The sequence below is a fragment of the Capsicum annuum genome, chromosome 12, assembly GCF_002878395.1.
Source record: "Capsicum annuum cultivar UCD-10X-F1 chromosome 12, UCD10Xv1.1, whole genome shotgun sequence".
Lineage (NCBI taxonomy): Eukaryota > Viridiplantae > Streptophyta > Magnoliopsida > Solanales > Solanaceae > Capsicum > Capsicum annuum.
The window spans coordinates 222835801-222842470 of record NC_061122.1 but is presented as its reverse complement, the minus strand read 5'-3'; positions in this window follow the sequence as shown (position 1 = coordinate 222842470).

The following is a 6670-nucleotide window of genomic DNA, read 5'->3' as shown; positions in this document are numbered from 1 at the left end:
TTCAAGCGAGATAAATTTTTATAAGTCTTTAAAAATATATGACATATTAAAAGATCACTAACTTAAATCTTCAAAGAGTACATATTATATTTTTTTTTTATAAAACATAAAATACATGAATATTGGCTCATAAAATTTTCACTAAACATGTAGAAAATAAAATGAATATGCAACATAATCTGTATATTTCGTTGACTTGATAAATAAAAAAAAATCTATTCTAAAACAATACTCAAAGTAAATTGAGATTCTAGCGATTATCACGACATGATAAGTTGTGGCAGAAATCACTTGCACAATTCATCTTCTCCAACATGTTATGGCAAAAATTAATTAGTTTTTACTGAGTGTAACCTTCTTATACAACGGTAAATTGTTATGACAATAGAACTTCTAGATTAATTGCAGTTGGTATAAGTTTCTTTTCCATATATATGTGTGTATACTTGTTTATTGATTATTCATTTTCTATTTATATTTCTCAATCAATTTTGTCATACTTCCTTAATTGAATTACATTGAATGAAATCATAATTACGTTTGTCATATAAATATTTATTTTATGGCAATACTTCAATTGCATATATTCTAATTTATTAGTAACTTACACCTACATTTCATCATACAAAAATTATTATAATTTTTTATTGATATTTTATTATTAAGAAATATTTATTCCTAATTCATTTTATTGATCTGCATGTTTAAATTTTTATATAAGACAATTTAATCTTTTTTAATTAATTTTTATTCATCCAAACGAAGTGTCTTTTTCAAATTTGATTATTTTAAAATCCGAAATTATTCTTACAAACATATATATATATATATATATATATATATATATATATATATAATTGGTCAATTAAAGAATAACTTTGTAAGGCAAAATTTTATTTGACTTCGAATGTTAATTAGGACTATGTAATTTTAGTAGTTATTTTCGATGAACATTATGCAATCTTTTCTGTGTAGTAATAATCATTTTTTTTTAATATTTATTTATTTATTTTCAATCTACCCTCCTTTTAAATTCAAGACTATCTTTTATTCATTTTCTAATATAGAATGATAGTGTAATTACTCATTGATAGTTATTCTTAATTATGAAAATCTTTTCATTAAATATGAATGCATATTTTTTTTAAATATAGATTACTTAAAATATATCTAATGAAAATTCTTCCAATAAAATATGAAATATAAGTCAATTCAAATGCAAATTATTTTTTATCAAATTCAAATATGAGTTAATAGGAGTCAATTCAAATTATTTTTTTATCACAATATGAAATAATAGAATAAAAATAAATAATAGTATTCATTCAATATTTTTTACCATAATAAGAAAATTTAAAAATACAAATATAAAATAAATAATTAATTAGTAAAATAAATTTTGTTGTCAACAAAATAGATTTTTGTTGCCAAAGTACTCATTGACTAGTTCTTAATATGACACTTGGCATAATTTCATGCAAACTTCTTTGCTTTATATATAAATATAAAATAAATAAATAATCAGTAAAATAAATTTTGTTGCCAACAAAATAATTTTTTGCTTCCAAAGTACTCATTGGATAGTTCTTAATATGACACTTGACATAATTTTATGCAAACTTCTTTGCTTTATTATATATATAGAAGATATGAAAATTTAAAAATATAAATATAAAATAAATAATTAATCAGTAAAATAAATTTTGTTGCCAACTACATAGATTTTTGTTGCCAAAGTACTCATTGGCTAGTTCTTAATATGACACTTGGAATAATTTTATGCAAACTTTTTTGCTTTATTATATATATAGATATGGATATATAGTGTTTAGTTTCATTCTTAAATTGCTATGTGTTTTTTCGTTTAAATATATGGATATATAGTGTTTTAATTTAGTGATAGGATCTTAACTAAATATTGTTAATTAAATGAAGAATATATTTAATTCATTTTTAATAATATAGAAATATATTTGGTCATTTTCCATAGAATTTATACAAGCTTCATCGTAAAAATACAATTTATTGTGCATTATATACAAATATATCGTCTAAATAATTCAAGTTCGTGATTTGACCTATGAATTTCACCCCGTTCATATTTTATATAGTAAGTGTTTTTAATCACTTATTGTGTCTGAATGAATATTTATGATTTATAAAGGTGACCATAAAGATGGTGGTGGTGTCGCTCACTGTATTGATTTATAAAGGTGTCCATAAAGATGGTGGTGATTTCGCTCACTGTATGGAAGCTCGTATCTGAAGTAACAGTGTGATAAGAAGTTTCCCCTAAGACTTAAAAGCAAGTTCTTCAAAGTGTAGGTTAGACTTGTTGTGTTATCCGGAGTGGTCACATTCAGAAGATGAAAACTGCAGAAGACAAAGTATTTTAATGCAGAAAATTTTCGTGGTAAACCTGTGAAAAAATGCAGGTTTATATAGTCATGAAGTGCCTCGTCGGAAAGGAGGCAATGGTTTGTCGGAAAGGTGTATCTTTTCTGAATAGTCATGTCTGTTCATTTAAAAGGGTGTGTCTTTTTCGAACAGCCACAACCATCCAAATAGTCGTACCTTTTCCCGAAATAGTGTGTCATTTTCTCAAAGGGTTGCATCCCTTCCGAGGCAAATACTGATGCAGATGTTTCTATACTGCATGCATGCACGTTAATGGAGGAACAAAAAAACTATTGGATTTTCGGACTATGCAAATAACTTTTGTCTAAAAAATTAATCTCATCGATCATTTGACAAATCCAAATCCGAATTCAAATCTGAATCCGAATCCGAGCCGAGCGAGCGACGACGGCGGCGCGAGGCACCTCAGAGTTCGATATTGTTCGTAAAAAGTAAGATCGTGGGTTCGAAGTGTAGCGGACCGATTTCGGCTTTTGAGGTAGGTTATGACTTAACTCTTTCAGATCGGGATGGGTAGTAGATGATGGTACAAAATGCATGTTAAGGGTGAAAACTAATCATGAAAAATGTCTATCTATGTGTTGTGCCCATGTGCGGCCTATATGTGATATAATTGTCGAAATTGAGATATTATGTGATACGTGTGACTGTGTGGGGTTCTATGTGACATTGATAGCCTTGAATACACGTGAATAATTGTATTGTGTTTTTGAAATGCCTAATGTGGTTTCATTGGTATATTGTGATATATCCATACTTATTGGTATACGAGACATGTAGAAATTCATGGATAAAATTGAAGTAATGAATGGATATTGGCTAACGTGGTTGTAGAATTGTAATATTGTGGTTGGTTGTGGAAATACATCATGTGGATTGGGTGTGAAAATACATTACGTGGATTGGTTGTGGAAATACTTATTTTGAATGGTTGTGAACATTGCATCGTCATTCTCATGTCATCATACACATCATTTCACTTATTTGTTTTACTGCTTTATATATACTTGTTGTCATAAATGTGTACTTGATTTATGTCTTATGTTATGTGTGTTCTTAGAAAATACTGGAAACATTAAAATACTGGATATTGGTATCGTATATTGGATTTTATGGACCATCTTCGAAGGATCATGCTGGAGAAGAGTTGGGATATTGGCGATCTTGAGGCCGTGTGCTAAACTTGAGGCTGTGTGCCAAATTTAAGATTGTGTGTCAAACTTGAGGCTGTGTGCTAAACTTGAGGCTGTGTGCCAATACCATGCATCATCATCATCATCATCGTCGTCATCATCATCATCATCATCATCATATACATTGCACCCACTGTATTGTGTTTATGTTGTGTTTGAATTATCATATTGACTTGTCATCTACCTATTTGTTCTATATCTTGACTTGTTAACATCTAATTGTTCTATCTTCCTTTAATTATACTTGATGATCTTAATTATACATGTCCCTCTTTTGTTCTACCTGTATGTGATATTGTGTGTATTTGTATCTCTATCTTGTGTGTTGTTGTATTATATATGAATAATATAGAACTGTTAGAGTAAGTGGTGTGGGCTACCATTATGGGACATTTTCTTATTGCAGGTGACGTGCCTTTAGCGTATATTTTGTATGCTTTATTTATTACTTTGCTTGGTCAGCCTATGATACCTATTGAGTATAAGTGGATCGTACTCATGCCTACTGCGCCCTTTCGGTGCAGGGCCTAGCTCGAGTGCACCTCAGCTTGCTTGACTTGGGCGATTATTGGAGCTTCCATGGTAGCGGTTGGACATTTATGCGTCTAGAGTTCACCTCTATCTTTCTATAGTAGTTATGTCTTCATTAGTATTTGGAGACAAATATTATTCCCTTTCGGTTATTTTTTTGATGTATTTGACTCCAGGATTGTATTAGTAGTTCTTACACTATTGACACCTAGTTTTGGTCATGATTGGTATGTTGGATAAGTTATTTCTGCATTGTTATGATTACTTATATGGTTCGACTTCGTTTTAGAAGCCTTACCTTGGGATGTTTCTGTTTTTTCCTCTTTTTATATCCGTTTGAGTGATAGGCTTACTTGTCAAGGTGCGCTGCTATAAGTGCCATCATGACACTCGCTTTTGGGTCGTGATACTTTTAAAATCAACACCCGCAAATTTTTTGGGCTTCTCCACTGGTGCCATTGCATGCGGAGCACTCGTACGATTCATTGTGGCAACATTAGTTGCTTCCACACTCGTCCCAGCATCATTCACATGACTGTCAGTAGTCATTTTTCTGTCACAAAAAGACAGTCAACTTTAGTATATCGAAATACTACTAATAAAGTTATAGCAACTTTAAACACCCCTTTTTTCTAGTTTAACAATGAAGTTATTATGACTTCCAATCGTTAACCAAGTGATCTTTATTTTGTGATGAAGTTTTTATGACTTCAAATCACTTGTTAAGTTCAAACTGAGTAGAAAGCGTAAAACTTTAATCTGCAGAAACCAAACAATACAAATTCTAGGTTATTTCCTTAAGATTGTTGTCTCGGATACACAAAATCTATATGTAAGTTCAATAAACTTCAACACAAGTTCAAGACATTTCGAGAACACTTATGAAGTTTTCCAACACCTTCAACACAAGTTCACTATGAGCTATCAAAGAAGTGTGTTATATTATTAAGAAATAAGATGAAATAGAATAAGCCAAGTCCTTTGAATTCACCAAGTGTCCTTAAGAAAATAATTCCCCTCAAGTACCTGAGGCTGCAGAATTTTCCTCTCAGGATAAAATGGCTTCACAACCAGAAAGTAGCGGGACCTCAAACGTTTTGGTTTTCTTCAAACTCACTTGGCGGGAGATGATCACATGGAGTTTTAAGAAGATAAGAAGCATTTTAATGCAGAAAATTTTCGTGTCAAACCTGTGGAAAAAATGCAGGTTTATATAGCAATGAAGTGCCGATTCGAAAGAAGGCAATGGTTCATCGGAAAGGTGTATCTTTTCTGAATAGTCATGTCTGTCCATTTGAAATAGTGTCTTTTCTGAACAGCCACAACCATCCAAACAGTCATACCTTTTCTCAAAACAGTGTCATATTTTCTCGAAGGGTTGCATCCCTTCCGAGGCAAATGCTGATGCAGTTGTTTCTGTACTGCATGTAGCTGTTGGATTTTCGGACTATGCAAATAAATTTTGTCTAAAAATCTAATCTCATCAATCATTTGACGAATTCGAATCTGAGCCAATAGAGTGGCGACGACGGCGTGAGGCACCTCTTGGTTCTTGCGTCACTTATCATGTGGAGTTTGTGTTTCTTAATATAAACACATGAAAGTTTCATTCTCCCTCCAACGTGGGAGAATTAGTAGACTTTTCTTTCTTTTGAATACACTTTCCTTTTTTAAGTGTTATCTCAATTTTACCTCCACTTAATTCCCTCCATTTTCCGTTCACACTTTTAATCTTGAACCCAATAAAAATTAGGAATGAAGATATCAGAGACAAGGTACGAATGACCTTGATAGAGGAAAAAATACGGGAAATGAGACTGAGATGGGTTGACCATGTGCAGAGGAGATGTGTGATGTTTGTTATGGATGGTTGGCTGAAGTGAAATTGAGGGTCAAATTTCCTGTTTTGTGCAACTTGGCTAGAAATAAACAATGTTCAGTTGCTGAATGTAACACAAAATAGTCAGGCTGTTGTATTATAAAGTGTTCCTTTTATGTAAATCGTAAAGATTGGTGACATTGAGTAATATCTCCTCTCTCAGCAGCTCAACTGTTAGCTTTAAAGTTGTCCTGGACTCCTGGTGTCCAGCTTTTCTATACGATAATTGAACGAAAATGTTGTTGCCTTTTAGATTATTATGGATGTATGCGACCAGTTATTTTCTGTACAAATGAAATACACTCGAGAAAGTAAAGAAACTACTCCTTTGAGCATACTTTCCTTTTCAGTCCGTCAAAAAAGACTCTACCCATCTATGTTTGGACCGTAGATCAGGCTCGAGCTGTTTTGGAAAGGGCTGAAAGTTACATACTCTGTGGGCAGGATTAAACGTCAGTAGTTGGAGGCATTTTTCTTTGAGAAGGGGTGAAATAGAGTTGACGGATTCATTCCACTTGGGCTAATTCCCTAGAAGAACTACTTACACCTACTTCCGAAAATGATTGCTGGATTTCGTTATACTGACATTATTCTTAATTGACTGGAATAGGTTGTACTAGAATAGGTATAGTACCAAACGGTTGATTAA